This window comes from Poecile atricapillus, chromosome 26, assembly GCF_030490865.1.
Source record: "Poecile atricapillus isolate bPoeAtr1 chromosome 26, bPoeAtr1.hap1, whole genome shotgun sequence".
Taxonomy (NCBI): Eukaryota; Metazoa; Chordata; class Aves; order Passeriformes; family Paridae; genus Poecile; species Poecile atricapillus.
Genome location: NC_081274.1, coordinates 3391928 through 3407147, shown reverse-complemented (window position 1 = coordinate 3407147; position 15220 = coordinate 3391928). Strand labels below are relative to the sequence as shown.

The following is a 15220-nucleotide window of genomic DNA, read 5'->3' as shown; positions in this document are numbered from 1 at the left end:
GCTCAAGGCCTTGGAAGCACAGATGGGATCCCTGACCTCCCGACTGACAGCTGCAATCTCTTCTTCAGACATTTGAGCCTCGTCGATGAGATCTCTCAGAGTGCCTCCGTCCATGTACTCCATCACCAGCCAGAGTTCCTCATGCACAAGGTAGCTGAAAAAAGGAAACAAGGCCATGCAGGTGAACATGCACGGCTAGGTTGGTTTTTTGCTTGAGTCTTGTTTCTGGGTCCCTTGGAGACAAGGGCAGAAGAAAAGGAATAGACATTGCCTCTAGGCTGTGCAGTGTTTGCAGTCTGTGCTGTCTCAAGGAGAAAGGCAGTTTAGGAAGAGCCCAGATAAAAAACCTGTCACACATGGCATTTCTGGAAATAAGCACCTAGTCTTCCTGGCATGCACAGCAGTGGAAAAGAGGGGCAACAATGCAAGGGCAATCCTCTCTTGGATGGTTCATCAGCATTTAAGAAACTTGAAAAACTCAATCCCAAAGAACTGTGGAGGCAATGAACTTACAAGGTATTGAATTATTAAGATAGGGCTGATGCAGGTATTTGAACAATTTTCAGTCTGCATTTGCCAGGGTAGATTCATGCAGACAAAATGCAGTCTCCTCCCATCCATTGGAGATAAGTAGAGAAATAATAATTAACAGCTCTATTTCCTGCCACTGACCAAAGTGGGTTTTTAAGCTCTCATGCTTGTAGTATGTAAACAAACATTCAAGGGATAGGACCGTGACCACTCACCTGGCTAAGTAATTCACGACCCTGGGACTCCTATTACTCTCCATGATCCTGATTTCATTCATGGTTAGTATCTTCCTCCTCACTCCATGCACACTTATTTTCTTTATGGCCACCTCAAAGGACATTGAAAAGGAGTAATTTGAGGAAACTGGTAGCATGAGACCACAACACACATGGAGCAAGTGATTCTGGAATGGCACAGCCAAGCTGTGCCAAAGTGCCTTGTGATTAGACCTGGTCATTGGAGTAATTAGGAAGTGACATTGCAACAGCCCATTTCTCTGCTCCCTTGGGGGCCAGTTACAGGACATGTGGCCACTGGCGATTTGCCTTGTCCACAAAGACTGTTCCAAGTGCAATTTGCAGGCTGGCTCCAGTCTGTGCTTCTTGTGCCTTTTCAGCACAGCTCTACTCAAAGCTCCAGCCACAGCTCTCAGCAGTGGGGAAAGGCCTGGAGAGCAGCAGAGGCTGCAGGGGCTGTTGACATTTACCTCTCCTCCTGTGGCAGTGTCAAGTGCTCTGGAAACCTCTCCAAAACCCCTAGAAACAAAACAGCAGCAAAGAAAGGAGAAGCCATTTAGATCTTGCACTGAAAGCCAGTCCAGACAGGAGAGCTTTGCTGTAAATGCCTAAAAGCTGCAGGTTGCAGGAGGGGTCTGCCAGAAGGCAGATGATGCATTTTCCCCTCAAGTGCATGGGCACTGGGCCTGTTCCTGAAGCGCTGGGCTTTACTGCCTCAGCTCCAAAAGGCAGCTTATTCCTTCATCCCGGGTATCAGCTTCTAAACTGTGCAATTCTAATCCTGAGCATGGAGTATTTCCTTTACCAAACTCTTGGAGAGAAATGTTCCTGAGAACTGGTATCTGACAGCTCTCATCGGGGGTAGGTTGTGCTTTCAGGCAAGCAAGATTCTTCTCCTCTCATTAGTGAGGCCAGATGATTTGGAGACATCCAAAAATGCGAAGGAAATGAACCCTGAGCTGTCCCATACTTGAGAGACAAGCAGATTTACCAGGTTCTGTTCCTTGCTGCAGGCAAGACCTTGGCAGCATGGAGATGTCTTTGACAATGCCTTCTGAGCACACTTGACAAATTCTGGCCAGTACTGAGAGATGGGGCAGACTAAGCCCGGTGTCTAAACATGTGGACAACTTGTCTGACTTCCCACTTGATGGATATTCCACCAGCGAAACACCTGGCCCATGGCTGTGTAGAAGTAACTGTGGCTGGACTCACCCGCTGCCAAGACTTTCCAGTTCAATGTATTTTGTGACGGGATTTTCCTTGTTCACCATTCTCCCTGAGGGAAACAAAATGCAAGATGCTCACTTTCAGGCAGAGATCCTAACTTGCAGGAGATCCCAAAGGCAGCCCCGCTGTCTGGGGCTCTGAACCCTCTGTGGTCAGCTGGGCAGCAACCACAGCAGCAACAAGACAGGCAGTTGTGCAGTACAAATGGCCAGCAGAGAGACTGAGTTTGTCCAGTCCTTGGAAGGAAATGAAGCGCAGAGAGCACAGCAGGGCACAGCACAAGGCTGGCAAAGGCCAAGCATGAGCACTGACAAGCAATGGCAAGAAGACACAGCCAGCCTGAGCCCCTGACAAGCTGTGGCCCCCGTTCAGGACACAACAGCATTGCCTTGGAGATCAGACACACCCAGGTGCAGATCAAGGCCCTTTTTGTCCCAGCAGGTGAAGGTAGACACCAAATCAGCTGGGATCTTTTCTCAGCCCCACCACGTCTTTTCTGAGAGCACAGCACTGGCAGCTGTTATGGGCAAGAAGCAGATTAAATGGGTTGTGCTGCAGAATCACAAAGGGCTTGATGTGTTTTCCCAGAGACTGATCTGAGCAGGGCTTGGGCCAATAGGTAGGATTCTAAGAGTCATGGGAATGACTGGGAATCAGGTATGGAAAAAGTGCCATGGATCTGAGGAATACACAGCAGAGGGGCTGCAGGCTCGCTCCTGAGAAATGCCTGCAGTGCTGTTTTATCTGATTACATCACGTCGATGTGTCTCTTGGACACATCTTTATAAAAATAAAACTAGGATATTAATTACAGATTGTTATACAAATATCTGTTTCTTCATTGTGGGCCCAATGAAAACATCTCTTGCTCTCTGTTTCTGCTGTCACCTGATGTTCTTTCAAAGGAGTCCTCACTGACAAAAATACAGCATTCTCATAAAAACCTTGTAGATGTAGTAGAGGCAATAAAAACAGTCATAAAAATGACACCAGTAAGACACATGGGGCAGAACAGGTCTTCCAGGATGGAGAAAAACAAACTCTACCAAAAAAGCCCAAATCTGAAACCAAAAAAGGATAAAAACTGAAAACTAAACACAGAACCACAACAAAAAGACAAAACCCCCAAACCAATCAATATCTCTGAAGTCTTTTGGTTCTGATGACTGGTGGGGAGTCTGGAGTCTAAGGAGAATTTAGGAATCAAATATTCTGTTCAGTTTGGCCACTAGCACACAGGACTTGCATAGATCATTTTCTAGGCCACAGCCTTCTGCTGATCCAAGAACAATTCCTGCTTCTGCCTTTAGTGGCAAGGGAATCCCAGGCAAAGCCGAGCCAGTCCAAGCTGCCCTCAGAGGCAGCAGGAACACCCAGAGCGCTCTCTCGCTGCCTCAGAGCACAGCAGTTCCTGTGGGGAGTCCTAAATGTCTCTGGGACACCAAAGTGAGGAGGATCATTTGCTCCAGCTCTGCTGGCACGTGCACACAATACACTGTCCCTCAGACAAGAAATACACCAGACGTACTCAGTTGCTCCAGGAAGTCTCCCTGGCTCTCCTGTAGCTGAGCAGCAGATGTGTCACTGCTGGAAATGGAGAAACTGCCCGGGCTCCACTGCTCAGCTTGGGGAACAAAGGCTCCTCTAGATGCTGCTGCTGCTGCTGCTGCTGCTGCAGCAGATTCAATGGAAGAGCCTGTGTAGATCTGAGAGAAGAAAGGAGTTTGTGTCAGAAAGCTGGCTGGCAGAGATTACCCCGAGTTCCCTTTTCAAATGCAAGCCCTTAGGAAGTTGCTGTTAGCCACATGCAAAGCTCATCAACTGGATTTTTTTGGATGCCCGCTTCTGAAACCAAATGGTCAAAACCCAAGGTTGGTTTTAATCAAGTTCATGGCCAGTTTCATTTTCCATTTTCCTGGATTTTCTGAAGGATGACTGCAACAACGACCATTCCACTTCCTCCCAAGGATCCCTTTCCCCCTCCAAGGGCTGCAGACACATTTGCAGCTCCTTGTTCTAATGTTGGAGCTCCTCCCCCTCAGTCCTCTTTTTCTGCACCATCTTCAGAATGTGCTCAGCCTGCAGCACTTGTGCTTGGGACAGTACCTGTGCCTCCCGCTGACCTTGGGGCTCTTCATCACCAGGCATTTGCTGGAAGCCTTCGCAGGCTGCCAGGTGAGATATCAACACGTCCACCTCAAGTCAAACAGAACAAAGCAGTCAGAGACCACAGCTTGTCCCTGTCTGCCAAGGCTCATTGACTGTGAGCAAAGGGAAAGAGCAGGACAGCAGCAGATTCACCAAGGGATACAGACAGCTTGCAGCTTGTATTCCAAATCTATCTGGGGGACTCTGTTCACTTGCAAAAAGCCCTGAAGAAACAAGGAGAGCAGGAGCAGGCCAGCAGGAATCTCTTGAGATGAGAGCACTCAAAAGGGGCAAATGACTGGTCCCACTGTCCAGGGCAGCAGCTGAGATTGAGCACAGCAGGAAATGTCCTTCCAAGCAGCTGGGATAGACACTACAGCAGGATGGCACTGAGAGGCATCAGCCCACCCCCCGGCTGCTCTGCAGAGGAAAGGCAAGAAGGGCAGAAAGCACCAGACTGCAGTGACTGCTGTGCCTATCGCTCTTTCACTCACTCGATTTTCTAGAGCCTCTTGCTTCTGAACGAGGAGATTAAATTTCTCTTGGATGATTTTCCTTTCTTCCTCCAGCCTCTTCTCCCTTTCCTTGATCCTAGCCTCAGTTTCCTGCAGCTCTGCCAGCAGCTTCTCATCGGAGGCCTGTGAGGAACCAGAGAGAGGAATTTCCATGAGTGGAGTGTCTGCCACTCTTTCACTCACCTGGTTTTGTTGACTGCCTCTCTGCTGATGGAGATTCATCTCCTCCTGGATGCTTCTCCTGTCTTCCTCGTGCCTCCTCTTCACTGCCATGATGGCCCTCTGAGCTTCGGGCAGCTCTGCTTGGGGCTCTGCCTTGATGTTCTGTACACACAAATGGAGAGCAAGTGCCTGGGAGCTGCCATCAGGCTCAGCTTCTTCCTCAGTTTCAGCCTCAAAATCACACTCATTCAGTCACTTCTTTCTGCTTCCCTACCCACCTCTGCTTCCACTGTAACCTCCTGTCCCGCTGCTGATCTCTGCAGAGGCTCTTTGCTTTCAGGGCCTCTGGCACTCGTGGCCTGCTCAGTCCCAAGAGCTGCGTTTTATGCCCCTCTTCCTGCCCTTCACTCTGTCCCCTGCTGAGTCAGGCTTACCTGGCCATTCTCCAGTGGCTCTTCCACCTGCTGCCCCAGCTGCTCTTCCTGCTCTTGGGCTGGGAACAGCTCTCCCTCAGTCTGGCACGGCCTCCCTGATAAAACAATCTGCTCCTGCTCTTTCTCTGGAAGGCCCTGCAGAGAAAGCAAGAGAAGATGGGCTTCAACTTCTCATACAATATTTGTGGGCCAAGACTCAAAGACTGATGGGCTCCCACGTTCCCAAAGCACTGTGCTGCTGCTCTCCTGCCTTGTTCTCTGCCCGTGGGGAAGCACAGATTCCAAAGTGACCCTGGCAGTGCAGTCAGGGCCCATCTGGCGCTGAATCTCCAACAGACTCTTGGGCAGCTGACAGGAAATGTGGGGCATTTCTCAAGGGCCTCCCTCTCCCTCTGCTGTGTCCTGCTTGTCTCTCCATAGTGACTGACAGCCAGCCCTGCCCCACAGCTCCATCCTGGCTCTGCAGGGGCTTCCTGGGTGAGCTCATCCCTTGTGAGAGACACTGCTGGAGTTCATGTTCTTTTCAGGCCTGCACTGCCACTCCTGCCCTTCTGATATCTACACTCTTGTTAGAAATCCTGCTCATTCAGGAGACAAGGATGTGTGCAATTTGATCCTTTGCTGCAGGTCAGAGAGCCTCAATGGCCACCTCAGAATATGGAAGAGGACCAAGGTGTTTCTCCTCCCTCTTTTGTCAGCTGAGAATTCTGAGCGGCAGTGACAGAGATCCTCAAAAGGCCCCATCAACAAATTAATTGACACACCCCTAGGGATGCCAATGAAGGAAGCCATGTGTCATGTAATGCATGTATGACCAAAGTCACCAAAAACCACCTAAACCATGGAATTGTTCCACCTCACAAGGACAGGCAGAAATTTATAGGTTAAACAGGGATTGTCAGGACAGAAGAGGCAGGAGGAGGAAAACAGCTCTGAGGGGAAAAAAACAACGATCTCTAAAGGGGAAAACATCTCTGCCTGCTGAGGATCAGTCAACAGAACATGTCTCTTCTCCTGAATGGGATGCCTTTAGGTGAGATTTGCACCCCCAATGGCTTTGGACCAGAGCTGGGAAGAATCAATTATGTAAAAGTTACATGGATAGATAGATGGATAGATAGACAGACAGCTAGATCTCACTATTATAAACTCTCTCACTATAATTTCTGTCACTACACACATCAACCCTTGGTAGCCAGTCCCCTGATCAGCAGCAATGCTGAACTCGCTCTCCTGTTGCTCCAATAAACCGCACTCCTGGGGAATCTGGAGCGTGTCGGTCCTTATGGAATGTGATCAGAGCCAGAGCACTGCACTGGGAACTGCAGTCTTTGTGCATCTGTGCTCAGACAAGTTCTTCTCTTGGAGACAACCACAGTGACGGTGCTGAAGTGGCTGGAATCAGAAATGAATCCCAGCCCCTCCCAGCCTCTCTGATCTCTGGAGGACCAGCTGCAATGCAAGGGCATTGATTTCCTGCTCAGTTCCCAAACACAACACATACTGATCCCTCAGGCTTGCAAAAAGACATGAACACTGTGAACCTGAAAAAGATGTGCAAGCCCTGCTGTCTTGCCTGGTACCAGAACAGCTCCTTCTGCACCAACATCCCTGCCCCAAACTACATGTTCTCATGCAAAAATACTGCATCTTCCCGAACTTCCACCTTGCAAACTGAAAGTCTATCACAATCTCCACCAGTGCTGGAAAAAGACAGGAAATCTGGAGCAAAAAGCATCTTTGGTTGCTGGAGAAAGAGAAAAGAAACAGGTTTTCTCCTCTTTGCAGACCAACAATGCAACAGAGATAAGGTGAAAATGTCACCTCCTCCAGTGTCAAAAGTACTTGGATGCAGCGAGGGGATGTTTGGCAGGGAAAAAGCCCTTGTGGTGAGCAAGGTCATGTAGGGATTTATGGAAGTCTGCCTGCTGGTCCCTCATCAGCCTGCCTTTCTCCAGGATAAAGCTCCCTTGGCACCTCCTCATTGCATTTGTCCTCCACAGCCTTCCCCAGTGCCTTTCTCCTTCTCTGGACACGCTCCAGCTCCTCAATGACTTTCTGATCAGAGGGGCCCAGAACTGGACACAGCACTGGCGCTGCGGCCACAGCAGTGCCCAGCACAGGGGGACGGTCACTGCCCTGCTCCTGCTGCCCCACTATTGCTGACACAGGCCAGCAGGCCCTTGGCCTTCTTGGCCACCTGAGCCAACCCAGCCTGGCTCAGCTTCAGCTGCTGTTGAGCGGCACCCCTGGGTGCTTTGGTCCCAGGCAGCTGCCCAAGCACCCAGTTGCACATTTGACTTAAAATACTGCAGCTATCATTTCCAGATGCCTTTCCTGCTCTTAGCAACACAGGACAGCACTCAAGGACTTGCAGCTTTGCCCCCACACTAGGCTCCAATGCAGTTTCCAAAGCTGCAGACTTCACCACAAAACGTATCAACAGAAACTTGCCCCTTGTGGATTTTGCCTCAGAAGAAGGGTTCAGAACTACGCAGTTTGTTTCTTTGGCCACACAGGACAAGAATGGCCGGCCACAGCTTCATGGACAACACAATCATCTTGCAGCTTATCAAAAGCCAAAAAGCAGGTGGCCTAAAAGACTCTGCAGAAGTGAAGAATTACTCAAGAAAACTGCAGAACAGTTCTCCAGGTCATCCAGAGGTTTCCAAAAAGGGAAAGCAAACAAACCCAGCCCTGTGAGCCCCAGAAATGCCGTGTGAGCCCTTGGCCATGGCACTGCAGAAGCCAAGAGACAGAGCTTCACTGAGCCAAGCAGCCAGCTGCTCACCCGCAGGCAGCAGCGCTTTGGGGCCTCAGCACGACGGCTCAAAGCCCAATTTCCAGCTGCCACGGGATGGGGGAATGGCTGGGTGCTGGCAGGACTCCAGCACTCAGCATCCTCAGCCACCAACAGCAAGTGCTGGCTGCTCAGAAACTTGCAGCTCTGCCTTGCACTAAAGACAGCAGCACCCAGCACTGGCACTTACTGTCTGGGGATGGTCAGGCTGGGCTGTGACCACAGCTGGAGGCTCGTGCTCCTTTTGCTCATTTTGCTCCTCTTTGGCCTCTTCTTCAGGAGCAGAGGGAGCCACAGGAGAGTCTGCTCTTGGTTCTGGGCTCTGTGGACAGATGGTGGAGTTAGGGACAGGCAGCTACCTATCATTTAGAACCTTATTTCTATTCAGCTCAATTTCTACAACCAGCTCTACCAAGCACAAATCATCAGCTTTGATAGCAATGGGATTCTAAGTCTCTCCAAGTAAATTAAAATGGGTTAATTCAGCCAGGCAGCAAATAGCTCTGAATTAGAGAGTTCACCCTGGCTACTATCAGCAAGCAACATTCTCTCTGCAAATCTGAGTTTTTAGTTCTTTTAAAGCTCTGCAATGGAAAATTAGGAAATAGCCAACAATGCCTTTGCTATTGCTGTTGTAAACATGGAAATGGATCTTCTTTCAGCCCACCCAGCTGGCCCTCTGCACTCTACTGCCACAGGCCAAGCTCACAGTTCCCTCCACAATTCTGAAACACCAGGAACATCAAATGTTCTTTTCTGACTCACCTCAGGATCGGCACCTCTGAACACACGGGTCAGATGACCTGCAGTGGGCAAGGAAAATGAACCAAATTCTTTGAGAAAACTGGAGAGAACCGTGGCCTATTTAGAACAGCATCTGAGAAGATCTCCCAGTCTACATTTTCAAAGGTGTCCTGCTTGACTGTTGTGGTTTAAAGCAGCAACTAAAAAATCACTAGAAAACTTACTTATTTCTTGCTGTGAGATATGGATTAGAACAAGAGCAAAACAGGCTTCAAACTTAAATGGAATAAAGAAAGTTTATTAACAAAAACTACAAGAATAAGAAACCAGAATAAAACTTCTAGAACAATCCTTTTCTCCCCCACTACCCAACCATTCCCTTGTTTACATGACAACATAGAGACAAAAACACTTTGGAACTTTGGTGTTTACAACAGTCCCAATTCCTGCTAGAGTCTTTTCATCAGTCTTTGTAGAGAAACAGAAGTCTTCTTCTGCAATCTATGGAGTTTTTCACAAGAAAACTCTTTTTCTTCATAGCTTTCTATTTCTCTGATGCCAGCTGCCCGGAAATCTGCCATCAGTTGTCTCCTCCCATTTCACATCACTCTGAGGTGTGTTATGGGTCATGAGACTAGGGATGTCATTTTTATGAATTAGTTATTCAAAGGCAAAAATTATCTGTTTTTGTGAGCCCTCCTGGAAACAGCAGTTTTCTTTTTGCTTCTTAAAAGCCACAAATCTTCAACTATTACTTCTCCCCCTCTGTTCCAGCATCTCACAGTGTCACAACTACTTCATCATTTGCTCAAAATCCACACTTGGAAACACTCCATTCCTCCCAATATTCTCTGTCATGAATTAAAGGAGTTTTTTTTAGAACACTACTGTCCATCTCCATAGCTTTAACAGAAAAATATTTCAGCTTATTAAAGCATCTCCTTATTTCTCTTCCCCCTCTAAATTTAATTTTTTTCTTCACTCTCTTTGATGGGTTGATGGTTGATCACTCCCTTTCTCTCTCTCTGGAAACAAAGGATTAATCTGCAAGTCTCATCCAGGTAGTAAAAGAGTTAAAATCTTGCTAAAGCTGCAGATGTTGATGGTGTCAGGTTTCAGTTCAGTGGCAGAAACTGCAAACCAAGTCAGGCCAGGCTGGCTCCGTTTCTCCCCCCACCCCGCCCTCTGCGGCCTTGTCCGGCCTGGAGGGGGGGAGGAGGCCGAGACAGAGCCCTGTGACCTCGTCAGAAGCCAGAAACCAAAGAGAGCAAGAAATTCCCGGCCTTACATCTTAAGGTGGTGTTCACAGGTTGATCTCACTTCTCAATTGTTAAAACTGCTGCCAATTCTCACACATGGCCAGTAATTAGTCAGGAGAAAAAACTCCCATCAGCCTCCAGCAGTTTCAACTTCCCGAGCTCTCAGAGCTGTCTTAAAAGTAAAGTCACCCCAAGACATTGAGCCAGCAAAGTGAGGAAATGACAGACTCTGCTGCCACAGGCTCTCCCGTGGAGGGAACAGAACCCCTGCAAATGCTGCCCGCAGCCCCCTGGCTACAGACACCCCGTGTTTTGCTGAAGGTGTTGACAGGAGCTTTACCAAACCAGTGGCATCCTCATGGTCTTTCTGTTTGAATAGCAACCCGGTCACTAAGAAAGAGCAGGGAGACCTACAAAAGCCAGCTCAGGTTCCAGCCAGGGAAAACCTCTACTTACGTGCCAGGTTGGTCAGGTAATAGCCGGAATAGCCAATGCCATAAAGGGTGCAAACGGCAGCAGCGAGCTGCTCAATCATTGTAGCACTGCTGTGCCAGTTTGCAGACTGTGCTCCACTCAAGGACAAACAAGGCTCCTGTCAGTGTGCAGCTGCCCACTGACAAACGCCTCAAGCAGGAGGATGCTCCTGCACTGAGCAAGCCCAAGAGCTGCTCTGACACTGAGGCCTTCCGTGCACCAAGGCAACCTTGGGATGTCACCACGACAATGTGGCATCCATGCCCTGACATCACAAAGCCAATGCTCTGCGGTGCTCTGGGAATTGATGCAGAGCAACCTGAGCTTCCCTACAGCAAACACAAAATTGCCTGGGAGGTTCTCCTCTGTCACAAAGTGTCACAAATCCTTTGGTGGGCTGTGGGAAATGGAAAGACAGAAACTTCCACAGATACTGAAGGGTTTGATTTACAGCCTTGGAAGGAGCTTGGGTTCATGCAATGCTGAAGGTTCACAGACGTTGAGTTGAGAATTCATAAGTTTATGTTCCTATAGCTGCAAGTAAGAATATGCCATAAGTAAATAAGAAACTGCATTGAGTGAGATGGTAGAGAGTTTTCAAGTGTAATTGTGTGATTTTATAGAGTAAGCAATGAATCTAAATATTATCATAAGAAGCACATATGTGTACGTGAGCTAGCAGTCTATTGGGTGAAAAGAAGACACAGTGCAGCAGAACTTGGCAAAGGTGAAAGGTGATTAAGTAATAATAAACATCTTAAATTTAGTGCATTAGCCAAAAAAGTCAAATTAGCGAATCTAAGGCACTGCACCAGGCTGAAGCTGAGGATCCCCAGCCAAGCTCAGAGGGAGGAGAACACAGCATTTGTGGGATCCTTTCCAGTCTGACTTGCTTTAGCTGCACCCTGGGGGAGGAGAGAGCAGGAGAAGGGTTGGCTGAGTCCTCTCCCCTCTGCCTTGCCCTTCTCTGCTGGATCCTCAGTTCATCCCACACCCACCCCAAGATTCCATCCCCATCCTACTGGTGCTGACGGGATTAAAGGAGATAAAGAGGAGATTAAAAAGATAGAGAGGAGAGAAAAAGAGAAGTTTAAATGCAGTTTAAATATGAAAGAAATGCATATGTTAGTGACTGCTGAGAGTCCAAAGGGAGCTGAAGGGTTTGGGAAGGGACAGGAGCCCGTGAAGGGCTCAGGAGCTGCTGCTGCTGCCGGGAGGGAGGAAATGCACCAATGGCTCCCAGCAGAGTCTGTGCTTTGAGGCTCTTTCCCAAACAGCTGCAGGAGGGAAAGCAGCTGAGTTTGGAGGAAGAGTTTTCTGCTGAGGTTTCCTGTTTGGAGCTGTCACAAGCTTGAGCTGCTCAAGGGAAAGGCGGCTCTGCTTCCAGCAGGGCCCAACTGCACGGGAGCACAACTTGGTTCCCTGGCCCTGAGCCAACGGGCAGCAGCAGCTTCTGTTCCCTCCTGGCTCTTGTGTCATTTCCAGCAGCACAAGACACACCAAGAAAAGCTCCTCCAGAACATGCCATGAGAAACACAACCTGATTTCATTGCATGAAGGAGCTCTGACAGTCCCACGGGCTCAGGTTTGTTTGTCAGTGAACAGAGCAGGGAAAAGCACAGACACATTCCCTGCACAGGGAATTCACAGGAGGAAAGTGCAGCGCTGGAGGATGTGCTTGGATACAACGTTCCCACGGCAGTTTTGGGGATAAAATGGTCAGCAGAGAGAAAAGAAAAAGTCCTACCAAGGGTAGGCTGGGGAGGGCTGGTGCTTCCCGGGAGGCTCCCGAAGCTCAAGAGGACAAAGCCCAGACCTTGTCCAAGCTCCGAGCTGGGTCTGAGCCAGAAACCAGGGGGTGGCAGAGCCATTGCTGCTGAAGGGCTTCAGATTGCCAAAGCTAAAGTGTCCAGTATCAAGGAACAACTTGAGGTTACGGAATTCCCAGTGCCCACGTTCCATCCCCTCATTTCAAGCTGAAAGCGGAGCTCCACTTGTGACTCTGCTTTCTATTAATGAATGTCAAACTTCAACAAAATTCCCTTAGAAAGACCCCATGAAGGTTCACACTGTGAGAGCTCACTCGAGGCAGCCCCAACTCCTGCCCTGGTTCAGTCCTTGTCAAGCCCACTGTGCTTTCCAGCTGCTTTGCTCCAGCTCCCCCCAAATCACCATGAATTCCACTGAACTGAACCAAATCCAAGTCCTCGTGGGTCGGGACAAGGGCAGGGAGAGGTCACTCAGGGATCACCATCAGGGGCACAACAGCCCGACATGGGGAAATGAACTGAACTTAGGACTGAGCAAATCAGACCAGGAGAATGAGGATTAAAATCAATCTTGAGAAACACCTCCTCCCGCTCCTGAACTTTTCTGTCCGGGCCGCTGCTCGCGGGGCACAGAGAGGGGCCCGGCCGTGTCCTTCCAACCCTCCCTGGGAATCACCCCAGAGCCCTCAGCCTTCCTTGTGCCCATCCCCGGGGCCTCCCAATGGCTCCCGTGGCTCTCGCAGACCATCGAGCCTCTACCAGTCCATCCCAGTCACTCCCAGTGACCCCGCCTGTCCATCTCGCCCCTCCGTGGATCTGCCGCCCCTCAGCCAATCAGAGCGCGTCTCTCTGATGACTCATCAGTTGCCGGGCAGATCCACAGAGCCGAGAGCCCTGCGCTGGACTCAGCCTCCCAGTGCCGCGCACTTCATTCCCAGTCCCTCCCAGTGCCACCACAGTCCCGCCCAGTGCCATCACAGTCCCGCCCAGAGGCCCCAGAGTCACTCCCACTCCTTTTTAGCCCGTTCCCAGTCTCTTCCGAGTTCATTCCCACTTCACTCCCCAACCTCCACACTCTCTTCCAGTGTCCCAGTATCCACTCTCATCTCTTTCAGTGCCACCCCAGTCCCTGCCAGTCCATTTCCAGTCCCTCCCAATACCACACCACTTCTCACCCATCTCTCCCAGTTCCCCTCCAGCTGATCCCGGTCTGTCACCGTTTTCTCCCAATGTCCCCGGCGTGTCCATCTCGCTGGTGCCCTCGAGCTCCCAGCCCGGTCCCGGCCGCCTGCTCTGCTCCCTGATGGATTTCTCCCCTGCCCACATCCAGCTGAGCTGCTCCCAGGGCCAGCAGCAGCTCTCGGGCCACGTGCTGGCCACTGCCGTGCTCCCCAGCGGGGACTGGAGCCAGCAGCTCCTGGTGCTGCTGGAAACCGCCCCCGGCAATGCGGGCTCAGCTCCAGCTGCCAGGTGGAGCACGTCAGCCTGGAGCACCCCCTGAGCCGGCACTGGGGCACGGCCCGGCCCCCACAGCGCCGGGGGCAGCGGGGGAAGCACTGGGGAGGCCCAGAGGGGGATTGGGGTGTGCTGGGAGGAACTGGGAGGGAGTTTGAGATGGCCTGGTTTAAACTGGGGAAGGGATTGAGGTGCTTAGGATGGCGGGGAAGGGGTTTGAAGGATGTTGGGGAGGGTGGGATGGGCTTCTGGGGGTCCTGGTGGACACTGTGAGGGAGTTTGGGGGTGCTGGGTGTCACTGGGAGGGATTTGAGTGAGCCTGGAGGAGCTGGAAGGAGACTGGGGATTGGAAAGCAGGGATTGGGATGTGGTTGGTTGTGCTGGGAAGAGACTGGGAGGAGTCTCGATGAGTCCTGGTGGGGCTGGGAAGGGACTGGGAGAGGGTTTGGGGGTCCTGGGGCAGTGGGGAGAAATTGGGAGGGGGCTGTGGGATCCTGAGAGGAACAGGAGGGGCTCTGGTGGGTCCTGGGGAGGCTGGGAAGAGACTGGCAGTGATTTACCAAAAAAATTGCAATATTGATTCAGTATCAATATCAATCTGTTAATGGACAAAAAACCTCTCCAACAGTTTAAAGTTACAAAGTGGATGTTTAATCACAGCACTGGGCAAGTGCAGGAGTCATCCCCTTAATACACACTGCAAGCTGACAAAAGATTCCAGTGTCTATTTATTTACAAAAGTCTTAAATATCCAAAATACTAATACATATTAATACTAATACATATTCATAATGCTAACACTTCCCATGCTCCACTTTGGATTAAAATTCATGGTAATGAGTTTAAAAAGTCATTATGCCTGAGTGGTGGGCTCCCTAATTTGAGGAGTGGGTCGTTTTGGTGAGGAGAGGTCATCAAGAGATGAAGGAAAACCGCTCTTCCTCACTCTCACCTTTCTACCTTTACAATGGTTGACATTACAAATGACATTTGGTACAACTCCAGTTTCCTCCCCTGTGACGTTTAAATGGGTTTCCAGATGTAAGGTCTGTGATCTTCCTGAACCCGTTTATCAGTTTCTCTTTTCTCATTACAAGCACAGCTGAACATACAATGAAAAGTAATTTTTTGCTTAAGTCCAAGATTCATTATCTCAAATCCTGTTTCTCGCTTCATCATTAACTCTAACTGCTTCCAGCAAGGCCAATCTCTAGCTAAGAACTCAAATTTTTCTAAAATTCTTCATTTTTTACAATTAGTGACCCCAAAGGAGGTTTCAGAGGGTCTTGGGTGGGCTGGGTGAAACAGGGAGGGTCCTTGGAGGAGCTTGAGGTGTCTGTGAAAGCTTTTGGGGGTCCTGACCTCTGCAGACCCCCCAGGGATGCTGTCGGACACTGCTCACAGCTGATGGGGATCGGGGGCTTTTTGCTGGGATTTGTTTTCCTGGTGCTGGGGGCTCAGCT

At 50.0% G+C, this 15220-nt stretch overlaps 1 pseudogene; it reads right to left on the bottom strand.

The window, feature by feature from the left end:
* Nucleotides 1-15220, bottom strand: part of LOC131588505 (zinc finger protein 208-like) — a 911601-nt pseudogene that overhangs the window by 366676 nt on the left and 529705 nt on the right.